The 14,827-nt window shown below is 48.4% G+C and overlaps 1 protein-coding gene across 3 annotated transcripts in view; it reads left to right on the forward strand.

The window, feature by feature from the left end:
• Positions 1-14,827, forward strand: part of GEFmeso (Guanine nucleotide exchange factor in mesoderm) — a 380,310-nt gene that overhangs the window by 362,560 nt on the left and 2,923 nt on the right. The window lies entirely within an intron of this gene.

The raw sequence follows: 14,827 nt of genomic DNA on the forward strand, positions 1-14,827 counted from the left end.
ATAGAGGAAGACGTGTACAACTTCCTCATTGGTAAAGAGAACTTGAACACTGTATCAGAACTGATACGGTACTGCCGTACGTTTGAGGCACTAAAGACTCGCCGAATTGCACCAAAGTTTGGATGGCTGGCCAATGTAATGACTGTAGCAAGTGTTGACACGAGTCTTCCGCTCCCAGACCTTTCGTCCGCCATCCGCCAGATAGTTCGCGAGGAGCTCCAGCGACATGACGAACAGGCACGTTATGCGGCGCCACGTTGCAGCTCCTCCGTTTTCCAAGACAGTCTTTGGGAACCCCCTTCGGCTACTTGGAGCCACTCGGTGAACGTCATGGATCTTAACGGCTCCAGAGACGAATCGCATTACATTACGACTGAACCACCACGCAATGATTCGCCCCCTCAATGTTTTGATCCACACCCACGCAACTTTCGTCCGTGAAGACTCGCCGCTACCTACGACTTTCAAGGGGAAGAGCCTCGTTACCCTCAACCGATGTCTTCGGCAGAACACTTCAATCCGCCTTCTGAAGTTCGCCCTTCGCCAGTGTGTTACTGCTGCGGCATGCCTGGCCATATAGCTTATGGTGTCTGATGTGGGGTTCTCTCACACCGTACTCTTGGGACAAAGGAACGACAACACAGTAGTGCAAACAATCACAAGGGCATTTATTGCACCTTTCATACATCAATGCCTGCTAGCCGAGTTGCTATCCACAAAACATGCCGATGGGCGCGCGACAAATCTAGAAGTCCGACTCACCGCGTCCTCGCGAGCGAATATGTTCGCTCCATGCTGGATCCCAACGCCTGGTCGTTCGCGTGTACAAGTCACGCGAATCGTGGCGCGTTCGAAGGCGGCCACGCAGAAGCATGGGTGGCGCGCACGCGGGAGACGTCCCCCGCCGTGCGTCGACCCACCGGGAAAGAGCCGCGCTGCACGCCCGTCCCGCTCCCTGCCTCGAACCCAAGAGAGCAAGCGCCTTCCTTTCGGCGCCCAAGTAACCTCGCGGCGTTAGCCGCGCAACACTCGCGCCATCTCTCGGACTGCGCCTGTACCATTCCGACCGCCGCATGTGCGGCGAAGCCGCACTACAGGAGACGCGCTATGCGGGGAAAACATCAGGGGAGGCGCGAGGGTCGCGCATCTCCACAAGCTGGGTACTGTAGCCGACGCCGAGCATCAAACTACGGATCGTCAGCGCCGACTATGCGGTCTAGCGGTCGTACATTGTGCACTCAGTGGCCAGGAGACTCCACTTCAGGAAGCCACTTTCGAAAGGACCGATGCACCGCCCAGGAGACCTACTTCGGAGAAGAAAGAACCCGGAACTGCTACCATTCCCCTGCCTCCGACCGTACTCTGACGCCACCACCAGCCTTCCGAGCCTCCCGATCACCATCCCTTCGGCCGCGATTCACGTCACCATCGCCTCGGCGCCGTTTCGTGTCGCCCCCGCCGGGAAACTAGCCAGCGCGGCCGATGGAGGTGAGGTCGCTGGAAAATGTGTGCTGCCGACTCAACTGCCTCCAACTATTTTCATGCTAAAGAATAAGATTCATGTACTGATTGATAGGGTCTCTACAATGGCTTTAGTTGACACGGGAGCAGATGTCTCGGTCATGAGTGTGGGGTTTAAAGGCCTTCTGCGACGCAAGGTTATGTTTCGTTGGGACCAGTGCACAAGTTTCCGTGGAGTCAGTGGTGAATCATTATACCCGGTTGGTGTGTGTAGCGTGGATGTGTCTTTGGGTGGGAAAGTCTTTAATGCAAAGTTTACTGTTCTTCCTCGCTCCTCGCATGACGTGATTCTGGGGATTGACTTTTTGCAATTGTGTGGTGCGAATGTTGACTGCTGGACGGGAGAACTCAGTGTCGACACCAGTATTTCACCTGTGCTCTTTGAAGGTGAAGCTTGCCCGGACAGTGTGTTGTGCATGTCTGAGGATACAGTTGTGCCCGCATTATCCGCGATGCGTGTTGCCGTCGCCTGTTCATCTCCGACTCCTATCTCGTTCGATGCTGCAGTGGAACCTGTACATCAGAATTGCCTCAAGAAAAACGTGTTAGTTCCGCACTGCGTGGTCTCAGTGACCAATGGATGCGCGGGGCTGTGGGCGCTAAACTGTTCCACTGAAGTGGCAGTGCTACCTCAAGGCCTAAAGATTGCCACGTTCAAGGAAGACTCGCCCATATCGGTGGCAGTACTTGCAGAGCTCCCCGATGGAGGAGCAACCAGTGTCTTGAGCCCAGGGAGCTCGAAGATACTTTCCATGATTGATAAGTCACTCAGCGATCACGAGCATCAAGTTTTGATGGCCCTGCTTACGAAACATGCCTCAGTATTCGACTTTGTGCTTTGTGCAGCATGATGGCCCGCCATCAATTCCTGCGTCAAGAACTCGTCACCGCATCAAAACAGGAGCCGCCCAGCCAATCCGACAAAACCCCTATCGTGTATCCCCGTCAGAACGCAAGATAATCAGCGATCAGGTCCAAGAAATGCTATGCAAAGGCGTCATTCGAGAATCATCTAGTCCTTGGGCAGCCCCCGTGATATTGGTGAAGAAGAAAGACGGTACATGGCGGTTCTGTGTTGATTACCGTCACCTAAACGCCGTTACTAAGAAAGATGTATATCCGCTCCCACGAATTGACGATGCCATCGACTGTCTCTTTGCGACATCTTACTTTTCCTCAATTGATTTACGGTCAGGTTACTGGCAAATTCCTATACACAAGGACGACAGAGAAAAGACAGCATTTGTAACACCCGACGGACTATTCGAGTTTAACGTGATGCCTTTCGGGTTGTGTAACGCACCCGCAACGTCGAAAGGTTCATGGACACGCTATTACGCGGCTTAAAATGGGATTTTTGAATGTGCTACTTAGACGACGTTGTGATCTTCGGGCGAACGTTTAGTGAGCACAACAAACGTTTGGATTTGGTCTTGAACTGCTTGGAGAATGCGGGTCTTGTGCTCAATTAAAAAAAATGCCATTTTGGGGAACGACAAACTTTTGTGCTAGGCCATCTGGTCACTAGAAAAGGCATCCGACCAGATCCACAAAAGACTGCAGCCGTAGAAGCATTTAGAGTACCCAACTCTGTCAAGCAGTTAAGAAGTTTCTTGGGCTTGTGCTCCTATTTTCGCCGATTCATTCGCCGGTTTGCTGACATGGCTCATCCCCTTACACGCCTTCTCCAAAGATGCGTTCCCTTTGAGTGGACTGCAGATTGCGACTCATCGTTTCGCCAGCTCAAGTTCCTGTTGACATCCCAACCAATTCTTCGCCACTTTGATCCTTCATCACCAACTGAGATTCACACCGATGCCAGCGGCGTAGGCATCGGTGCTGTGCTAGTTCTGCGTGTTGGCGACAGTGAGCACGTGATATCTTACGCTAACCGGTCCTTGAGCCGCTCCGAGCGCAACTACACAGTCACCGAACAAGAGTGTCTGGCAGTCATCTTCGCAGTGCAACGGTTACGTTGGTACCCCTACGGGTGTCCCTTCACTGTGATAACAGATAATCATTCGCTATGCTGGCTTGTAAATCTGCGGGATCCTTCAGGACGACTAGAGCGCTGGGCCCTCCGTCTACAGGCATATGATTTCGTTATTTGCTACAAAAGTGGCTGGCGACATGCTGACGCTGATTGTCTCTCTCGGATGCCACTTCAAACAACTGAATGTGATGCGGACAATTTTGATGAATACATCGCTTTTGTGTCCCCAGAATTTCCGGATATGGGTATTGTCATATCCGAGCAGCACAAGGACGAGAGCTTACAACCGCTCTTCGCGGCAGCACAGGAGTCACCTGCAGGCAGTCACTTTCGCCTACGTGATTGTGGCGCGCTGTATAAGAAGAGCTACTCGACCTCCGGTGCACGCTACCTTTTAGTTGTCCCCAAGAACCTTCGCCACCAAGTATTACACGCCATGCACGATGACCCAACTTCCGGTCATCTTGGTTCCACACGTACACTCTACCGGGCTCAAGAACGTTTTTACTGGCCTAAGATGCGGAAAGATATCGAATGGTACGACGCCAGCTGCTCTCAATGCCGGCGCTACAAGCGTCTGCCACAAGTGCCACATAGCCTGCTTCAACCAGTTCCCCCTTCTAGCGTCCCCTTTGAGCAAGTTGGTATAGATCTTCTGGGCCCTTTCCCGCGATCCTCCAAGGGTAATCGTTGGGTTATCGTTTGCGTAGATCACCTTACCCGCTATTGTGAGACCGTCGCGTTGCCATCGGCCACAGCTACAGAAGTTCCCATCTTCTTGCTGGCTAACGTTATACTCCGACATGGACCTCCTCGCATAGTAATCAGCGATCGTGGGCGACAGTTTACCGCGGACGCGGTTGAAGAAACCCTTCGTCTGTGTTCATGTAGCTTCCGCCATTCTACGCCCTACCATCCACAAACTAATGGTCTGGTCGAGTGCACAAACAGAACGCTTGCCAACATGCTGTCCATGTATGTCGATTCAGCACACAAGAATTGGGTCTTGCCTTTCATTACCTATGCATTCAATACCACGAGACATGAGACCACTGGTTACTCACCATTTTTCATTCTGTATGCTCGTCCGCCGCGCTACACCCTCGACACCATATTTCCCTACTTCGCTCATGACCACGAATCAATTGATGAGATCCTATGTCGAGCAGAAGAAGCGCAACACCTCGCTAGGCTACGCACCCAAGCATGGCAGGACCGGTCCAAGATACGCTATGACGGGCGTCACCACCACGTTTACTTCGATCCTGGTGACCTTGTGTGGCTCTGGACGCCGTTGCGGAAGCGTGGCTTGTGCCAGAAGTTTCTCGCCCACTACGTCGGCCCTTACGTTATTCTGGAGCGCCTCAGCGAAGTAAACTACCGCATTGCGCGTCTCACGAGCAGTGGACGACGCTCGGCCAAGGCTGAAGTGACACACGTCGCACGTCTGAGGCGTTACAACCCACGAGATGACTGACTCGCCCGGCGGGCTTCGAATGCCAGCGGGGAAATGTCACAAGCTGTCATGAACCACGCCTGCCACGCAGACAACCATATGAAAGAAAGAGGAGAACGACGTTAGCCAAGCTGCCGTGAGGCCGCTCTTCAACAACCGCGCCTATCAACCAGATTCATCTGGTTCTGCATTAAACGCCTCGTGTGTAACAATATGAACCCACATATAGTACGAGGTGAAATTTTGGGGACGCAAAATTTTTTTTTAAAGTTTTATTCACGTATAATACGAGTTAGGAAAGCTCGAGGAAAACATTTATTTAAATTGCACTCCGCACTTCAATCACTGTCTTCCTCAGCTTCGCTCTCTTCGGATAGTTCTTTGTCGGACATTTCTACCCAGAGGTATTCGTCCCCTGTGCCATCGAGCGCGCTCGAGATGCCACACTTGAATGCGCGACACACAGGGTCCTATGCTACGCTAGCCCATGCATCCATAATCCACTTGCATAGCGCGGCTGGCGAAGCCCGCTTCAACCGCCCGGTCGGCGTCACTGCAGGCTCACCTGAGCGCGTCCAATCTGTGTAACACCGCTTGACTGCGTCTCGAACGGCTTGTCCACGCAAACATCTAAAGGCTGCAGCTAAGACGTCATCCCACCTGGGATAACGACGAGTTCAGTGCCGGATTCATGCAACAGCCTCTTGACTGATTCAGCCAAATGGCAAAAAATGTGTGCAGCACAAGGACGGACGAGAAAGACAACAGTGCACCAGGCTGCCTACACTAGACGGACTTTATCCAGTCGAGCAAGAGATTCTCGTTGATCCAGCCTTTCTCATAGCATCTCACGATCACATTTTTTGGTAGCTCCTCACCTTTAGGCACTGTCTGGCACTTGAAGACGACATAGGGCGGAAGCTTGCATCCGTCTGCCATGCATGACATGACAGTCACTCGCATTTTCTTGTTGCCAGTGGACCGAACTTAAACTTGTTTTGAGCCATTTTCGTGCACGGTGAGGGACGATGGCATGTCCAGATTAACCGGCGTTTGGTCAGCATTGCCGATTCACCCTAGCTCGAAGTTCTTGGACTTGCGAAGCGAAATAATGTGGTGCTAGAAAGCCACAAGCAGCTCTTCGAATGATTCGGGCAGCTTTTGTGAAATCAAAGTTCAGCTGCGTAAGGAAAAACCAGCACAGCACATGTAGCGATAAATCTAGTGCTTGCTTGCTTTGAAGGCGGAGCTCGGTAGCCCTTTTTCTCTTGCAAGCTCCTTAGCTTTTGCCTGCATAAGCTCCATGCTCACAGCTAGATCCGCGGCTCACTGCTGGCGTACGAACTCCGTCAGGCCGAGCTCGATTTTGGGGGATGTCCCACTCTTCGGGCTGCGAAAGCTTCTTCGCATTCCGCTGCACGCTAAAAGGGCTTCCTTCTGTCGACGCCATCCGCGAATGCTTTCCACGTTGACACCAAACTGCCTCCCGGCCGCACTGTTGCCGATGTCCTGTGTGGCTAAAATAACATTTCTCTTGAAAGCAACCGAGTACTGTTTTCGTGGTCCGGACATCTTGGTCCTTCAAAGCGGAATAAAAAAGATGCACTTCGCGAAGCGTGGTTTTCATGTGTGCTGCCAAGATGTGCACTCAACAATAAAGAAACGATGCTGTAGTCATGCAGCAATAACGAAGCCAAGCCACAGCCATGCAGTAATAAGGAAGCCAAGCCGTAGCCGTGCAGCAATAATGAAACCAAAACTTCTAGCCCAAATTTCTGACTGAGATTTTCGTTCAAATCCGAATACAATACGAGGAGAAAATTTGGGACACTAAGAATAGGAAAAAAACCTCATATTATATGCGGGTTTTTACAGTATATCAAACTCGGATATCTCGAATTATTGTCTATGTCGAACAGTTGTAAAATCCCCTTGAAAATCTCATGCAAAAATATAGTGATACACTACGCATGCATCGAACTCCCGTTCACTGCCACATTCAATACATTGAACACGGCGCTGCGACTCTGCAAATGTGCTCCTTCTCACGGGGACGTCATCATTTCTCATGTCGTCAAAAGTATTTATGTTTTGTCAGACAAACGACAGATTGAATCTGAAGGGCACTCAATGTCATAGAGGGAAAATGAGCAGGGTGGTCTTGGCTTTGCTCACTGAACATATGGATGGCTCGTGCAAACTGGCCATTTGTTATCGGCAAGAGCCACTCGGCTTGCCACTCTGCTTCAAGGCCTCCTGGTCCGACACGCGGTACACAAGAAAGCTTGGTGGCAATGGGTGTGCCTTTGTAGATTAGGGCTTTCCGCGAAAGGCAATTTAGGATTTTGCTTAAAAGGACTCCTATTTCAGCCACCACTTGGATGAATCTTTACATTGCAGTCTGAATTTAACAAAACCACCGCACTTCAACAAAGGCAAATCCACACTTCACAGAGGGACTCCCATTGTGGCAGCAACTCGCAAAACTCATTGTTGTGCAATTTGCGTGTCCGCGCTGATCGCATTTAATGTGTGCTTGCACGGTTACAGAGCTGTGAAAATAAACTCTGATGTTCTACAAGCTGAAAGCCACTTATGAAACTAATAGCGTGTGTGTAGTGTTGGCAATCACTGACGCAGGGGCCAGAGGAAGGGCCGAGAATGAAAGGGCATGCTGGCTGCGAGACATTGGAGCGCTGAGCAGCAGATAATAAGAGATGTGTGGAATATTTAATCTGGTCAAGAAGCGAGGAAGACTGTTTCTGACAGGGAGTTGGTTCCAAAGCCCAACACAATAGTCTGCCTGACTTGTTGCCCACATACGAATGTCGACCGTTTGAAGGGCGTATTGGTGGTATTGTAACAGACATGTGGCAAGGCACATTCACTCATGATTCGCAGTGAAGTGCACTGATTGTGGCACAGCACACGCCTGTACCGGCTGTGTTGTTCTTGCGGTGCATCCATTTCTACCTTATTTCGAATAAAAACGTGCAACAAGTACTTGACACACGCGAAATGCGCAATGGTCTCGCATCCAGGCGACGCAGTCTTTTAGGGTTAGCGTTGCAATCGCTATATAAAGAAATCATCCCGCAGCACAAGCAACTTTCAATGTTCATGAGCAAAAATTAAGTAAGCTTTGTGTGTTTGACACGGCCTTGGAAAAGCAAATCGGTGAATTCCCGCTATCCACAATTTAGGGAAACTGTCTGAGGCGTGCAGAGATTTTGATATAAGCTTCAGATAGGCATATTTTAGATTTCGAATTATCGATACATTGAACTATTTCATGATCGACATATCTGGGATCGACTGTGCACCATATTTATCCGATTGTAACACACACCTTTCTTTTTTCAGAAAGAATGGGTCCAAAAAATTGCCTGCATGTTACAATGGGACATGAAACCAAAACCAGGTTTGCGGTGTTGGCAACAGCCTACATCCAAACACAGCGTCATTGCCATCACAAAATGGGAACAGAATAAGTTTTTGTGAAGGTTGCAGTTTGTTCATTTTGTGCTTTACTACAATCTGGAGCAGTATTCTCTAGGAATAATTTTGAAAATGCTGTCTCTTTCGAGAGATTTCGCAGGACTCGACAGACATTGTGTCAGTGTAAACGGCTGCCAGTGTTTCTGATGCTCTGCCAAGCTTGTAATTTGCACACAGGTCCAGGAACGTTGCCGGACGCATACATTGACAAGTCCAATGCAGAGTCTTGCAAAAGTAATACAGTAAAAGCTCGTTAATTCGAACCGCAAGGGGAAGCCGCTTCAGTTCGAATTAACGAAAGTTCGAACTAACGAAAGTGAAGGAGGGCAACAGTACACGGCGATTTGGAAGCAGTAGGGCATGTCAGAAATTTGGCGTGTCAGAAAGTGATGGCGTGTGCCGCGGGCACACGCCATCTTCAAGTCGAAGCTCTGGGTCCGACTGTGCCACACCACCGATGTCCACCGAAACGAACGTTAGCCGAGGCTTAACACCATCACAATGAATCGCGACGGCCGATACTTCCTAAGCTGAAAACATAGGTGCACAACCGATGAAGACTGCCGAGACAAAGACGCTGAACATGTGAAGGTGGCGAAGGCCCCGATTCGTTGGTTCTTGATTGCAAGCGTAGCTGCGACGTACTTGATTCGCTGTGTTTTGGAGCTTGCCGTGCCATCTCCGCACAGCATTAGCAGCTGTAAAAGATTTGCAAAGCCTCCGAGATTCGCAACGGGCAAGAAGTCTCGGAGGTTACGCAGAACGGAGAGGCGGCAGCCGCCGCTGCCTTCTGGCTGACTCCGCGTCGGTTAGATTTTTTTCCGATTTTGCCTTCTCTCACCGTTCTCTCCGTTTCGGACGCAATACAGCCTTGTGTGTAGGCAGTAGGCGCGTTTCTCTGGCCGTGTACCAGGCGAGCGTAGTTCGAATTATCCGTGAGGGAACCTTCTCGCGTTCGAATTAACGGACTTTTTTGTACGTAGACTTCTGTGGAGCTTGGCCGGACCAAATCGTACAGTTCGAATTATCCATAAATTCGAATTATTGAAGTTCGAATTAACGAGCTTTCACTGTACTATCTTTCAAAATTATTGTTCGAGATTACCTCTATGTGTTCGTGTTTCTGTGGCCAATGAAGCACAAATGGTGACGAAAGCTCATAAAAGCAAAGTGGGAAAGCTCATAAAAAAAGAAAAGTAAAAGAAAAGGCGTCTGCGAAGGTAAATTCTGCACATCAAGTTTTTTCTGATCGCAAACGTAGGGGGCATGCTATATTCTTTTATGAATCGGCGACATGTTACATTCAAGTGCACATTTATTTTTAGGGGTGTGCGAATATCTCAACTTTCTAATACAAATCGAACACAAATACTTAGCTTCGAATATTGAATAAGTGATATGCACATACATTTATTAGCGAGTTTGGTTAATTTGTTATTTTGGAACATTGCAATTACATTGTCAATATTAAGAAGCTAGACTAGTAAGCCATTAGACCAAAGCATGTTGTATTTGACTCATGTTAATTTGGAAAATCTTGTACTTCGCACTAGCTGTCCTCGCCAGCCTGTGCCTTATTGTATCGCATCAAATGCCCCTAAAATTGGAACCTATGCCACCCATCACTCAGCGCACTTGCTGTCAAGCAAGAAGCTTTGAATTGGGGGTGCCGCTGAAACAAAAAAAAATGCACCCTCGCTGTTCGCAAATCCATGCCCCTTGCTACTAGGTTTAGACATCTAGTGGCTAAGTGTGCTGTACAGGTAAAATTTCTCTAGCAGCACAATTCAGCGCACTATCTCCCCAATACTTTTAGATTAGACAGAAACAAATGCTAAGAACTGTGTTTGCTCACGCATAGGCAGCAATATATTTGATTTGATTCGAATATCCATATCCAACCAAATATTTGAACATTTTCGAATATCTATTTTTCTAATTGAGTATGAATAATAAAAATATAATATTTGCACTTTTTGAATATTTTCATGCTCTATATTTTCCTACTTCAAGCCTGCAAAAATAGGGTGTGCATTAGATTCGAGGGCACTTCAAGATCGTCTGAATATGGTAATCAACATTTATTTATAGAATTATTTGAACCACCATGTACATTGACCTTGTCTTCTTTAGCGTCGACAGTTGGTTGACTCTATCTTTTCTTGCTTTGATTTGATGTAGTTAAGCGGCAGGTGTGTGCCAAATTTTTCAAAGCTCAACCTCAAAGTAACAAACTTCAGTTTAACGAAAGTCTCGATATAATGACATATTTAACTTTTTATAACTTTTTATTATGCCGCGAAGGCAAACAAAGACAATAAATGGAAACTTCTGCAGACACACATGGCCAAATGGTTGAATTACATGTGGCTGCTTACGAACGCACCTCTCAAATTGCATGCCTCGCAAGTAGCATCATGTTCTGTATAAAGTTCAAGTGCAATATAAGATCCTATAGTGCTGCGTGCACAGTACGCTGTAGGTGCGAGTGAAAGCTTGCGAGTCGAGAAGGATGGTGGGCTGATGATTGCCGTCTTTCCTGTGCTAGCAAGCTGGCCAAACGGAAGGGCGAGAGGGAGGCAGGTTGGCATGCATCTCCCGTGTTAGCACAGCTGCGCATGGTGGTCGGCATGGCCGAGTGCACTTGCTGCCCGTGTGCCCTGCCTGAGAGGTAATCTGCCGCACATGCAATAACTGGGTGAGCTGGGACCGCGTGGCATCGTGCACCGTCTTCCCGCGCATATAGTGCTAGAGGTTGCGTAATCTCATGTTTCAGAGAAGCATTGAAGTGAGAGGCAGATGAAGCATTCGCTCCCCACTGCCGACGCTTTTCACGACACATAGTGTTGTCCCACTGTGGGCGACACTATCAGTTGCTGGGGCAAAGTGGACACAAAAGTGTGACTGGCTTCTGCACTGACTGGCTTCCGCACAGCATGAAAACACATCTTTCGTCTCCAATTCTCAAATTCAACAAAATTATTTATTTTCTCATTCAAATTTGCTTTTTCAGATTGCCCAATAATTTAAACATTTTGCAGCCCCTCCTTGTGTAAGAAAAATCGGTTGGCAACTGTACTTATATTTGCATAAAAGATCAAATTTCAATATAACGAAATTCTGATATAGTAAGGCAACATTGGACTTTAGTCAACCAAGGGAACAGGCTGGCTTCAGGAAAGGATACTCTACAATGGATCACATCTACGTCATAAATCAGGTTATCGAGAAATGCGCAGAGTACAATAAGCCTCTCTATATGGCTTTCATAGATTACGAAAAAGCATTTGATTCAGTAGAGATACCAGCAATCATAGAGGCATTGCATAATCAAAGAGTACAGACCGCTTACGTAAATACCCTGGAAAATATCTGCAGAGATTCCACAGCCACCTTAATTATACACAAGAAAAGTAGGAAGATGCCTATAAAGAAAGGGGTCAGACAGGGAGACACAATCTCTCCAATGCTATTCACTGTGTGCATGGAAGAAGTATTCAAGCTATTAAACTGGGAAGGTTTAGGAGTAAGGATCGACGGCAAATACCTTGGCAACGTTCGCTTTGCCGATGACATTGTTCAATTCGGCAACACTGTAGACGAGTTACAACAAAAGATTGAGGGCCTTAACAGAGAGAGTGTAAGAGTGGAGCTCAAGATTAATATGCAGAAGACCGGGCAAGGAAGCAAGAGTTCAAGATCGCAAGTCAGCCTCAAGAGTCTGTGAAGGAGTATGTTTACTTAGGTCAACTAATTACAGGGAACCCTGACCTTGAGAAGGAAATTCACAGAAGAATAAAAATGGGTTGGATCACATACGGCAGACATCCTGAGCTCCTGACTGGGAGCTTGCCATTATTATTGAATAGGAAAGTGTACAATCAGTGCATTTCACTAGTGACACACGGCGCAGATACTTGGCAGCTGACAAAGATGCTTTAGAACAAGTTAAGGACCGTGCAAAGAGCGATGGAACGAAGAATGCTAGGCATAACGTTAAGAGACAAAAAGAGAGAGGTTTCGATGAGAGAGCAAACGGGTATAGACGATATTCTAATTGAAATTAAGAGAAATAAGTGACACTGGGCAGGTCACTTAATGTGCAGATTAGATAACCATTCGACCATTAGGGTGACAGAATGGGTACTAAGAGAAGGGAAGCGCAGTAGAGGACGGCAGAAGACTAGGTGGTGCGACGAAATTAGGAAGTTTACAGGTGCTAGTTGATGATGATGAAAAACTTTATTTATCCCTCTTTAAAGGGAAGGGGGCAATGGAATAGAGGGTGGGGGAGGAACTACTTGAAGTAGGCCTCCTTTATCCTCTCAGCCCACTCCAGGATGGCCTCCTGAAGATCGGGCCTGGAGCTGCGCAAGGCAGCCTCCCACTGCTCCTCACTAGATATTAACTGCTTGAGGAAAGGGGGAAGGGGGTGCTTAGGGCACCCCCACATGATGTGGTTTAAGTCTGCTTTGGGAGAGACACAGAATTTACAAGAGGGAGAAAGGTAAAAGGCGGGATGAATGCGGTGGAGGAGGTAAGGGGACGGAAAGGTGCGAGTCTGCAGCTGTCGCCACAGAACTTCACACCTACGCGGGGATTTGCCCATGAGTGGCGGAAAGGTTAAGCGGTCTAATCGGTAGTGGGTGCAGATGTCGTGGTAAGTAATAAGTCAATCCCGCGCTGTAAACGGTGCCTCCTCCGTGGCGAGGTCCGACACATCTGATGCCTGAGCCCGGACAGTAAATCCTCGGGCACTGGCATGAGCCGCCTCGTTTCCGGCAAGGCCCGCATGCGCGGGAGTCCAGATTAATGCCACAGTTTGGTGTAAAGGATGGGCCAAGAGGAGAGAAAGGGCTGGCTTAGAGACCCTACCCGCTCCGAAGTTATGTATGGCTGCTTTGGAGTCGCTAACGATAACTGATGAATTTGGAACTGTGAAGGCCAGGGCTATGGCCGCTTCCTCCGCCTCCTCCGAGGAAGAGCCAGGAATGGAAGCGGCCGCAGCGACCTGGCCGTGAGAGTTTATGACTGATATTGCGTAATGATTTCTGCTCCCATATTCGGCGGCATCGACATAGAGGACGTCTTTAGAGGTGGCGAATTGTTTTTGGAGAGCCTTTGCTCGTTGCCTCCTGCGCTGTTTGTGATGCTCAGGGTGCATGTTTTTAGGAAGTGGGGGGATGCAGAGGTTCTCCTGTATGTGATGTGGAATGGTGTATTTAGTCTTGATGATGGGTGCCGGAGTGATAGAAAGGGTTTGTAGAATGTGTCGACCTGTTGCGGTGTTAGAAAGTCTGCTATATTGGGATGTGAGGTGGGCTTCTGTGAGTTCAGTAAGTGTGTTGAAAGTTCCAGTAAGCATTAGCCTATCAGTGGAGGTACGTATGGGGACTCCCAGAGCGAATTTATATATTTTGCGTAAAAGAGTGTCGATCTTATCTGATTCTGATTTAAGGAAATGTAGATATGGTGTTGCGAATGTAATCTTACTGATAACGAAGGCCTGAATCAAGCGGAGAAGTTCGGCCTCCTTTAGTCCGCCATGTTTATTGGAGACTCGCCCTAGAAGGCGCAGGGTGTGATCGACTGTAGTGTGGAGTGTATGTAGGGTATATGTGTTGAGCCGGTTGCTTTGAATGTGTAAGCCAAGCACCCGGAGCCTGTCCACTCTAGTAACGGGGATGTGGTTTAGGATGACCTCTATACTAGACATGTGTTTTCCGGACCCCCGGTGGGATGGCAGAAGTAGCAGCTCGGATTTTTGAGGGGAGCATGTGAGATTCATAGCCCCGGCATGAGCCACGACGGCGTCTGCTGCGGCCTGTAGAGTGTCTTGAATCTCTCCATCGGAACCGCCAGTCGTCCAAAGAGTGATGTCATCGGCGTAGAGTGAAAACTTGAGATCGGGAATAGACCGCAATGCTTGCGCCATCGGCATCATAGAAAGATTAAAAAGAAAAGGGGACAGCACTGAGCCTTGGGGCGTGCCGTAGCTACCTAAAGCGTATGAAAGGGATTGCTCTGTGCCTATGTGTATCGTTGCGGTACGGTTGGATAGGAAGGTAGATATGTAGTCATATGTCTTTCCGCCAACCCCAATGAGATTAAGCTCTCGGAGGATGGCGGAATGTGAAACGTTATTGAAAGCTCCGTGGAGGTCCAGACTGAGAATTGCTTGCGTATCTAGACTGCTATTAGGTGTAATGATGTCATGCTTCATTCAAAGCATGATATCTTGGCATGACAGAGATTTTCGAAAACCTACCATTTCTGATGGATAAAGATTGTTGTCCTCCATGTATTTACTAAGTCGGTTGAGGATGACGTGTTCGAGTGTTTTACCTAGACAAGAGGTT

The sequence above is a fragment of the Dermacentor albipictus genome, chromosome 7 (genome assembly GCF_038994185.2).
Source record: "Dermacentor albipictus isolate Rhodes 1998 colony chromosome 7, USDA_Dalb.pri_finalv2, whole genome shotgun sequence".
Classification (NCBI taxonomy): domain Eukaryota; kingdom Metazoa; phylum Arthropoda; class Arachnida; order Ixodida; family Ixodidae; genus Dermacentor; species Dermacentor albipictus.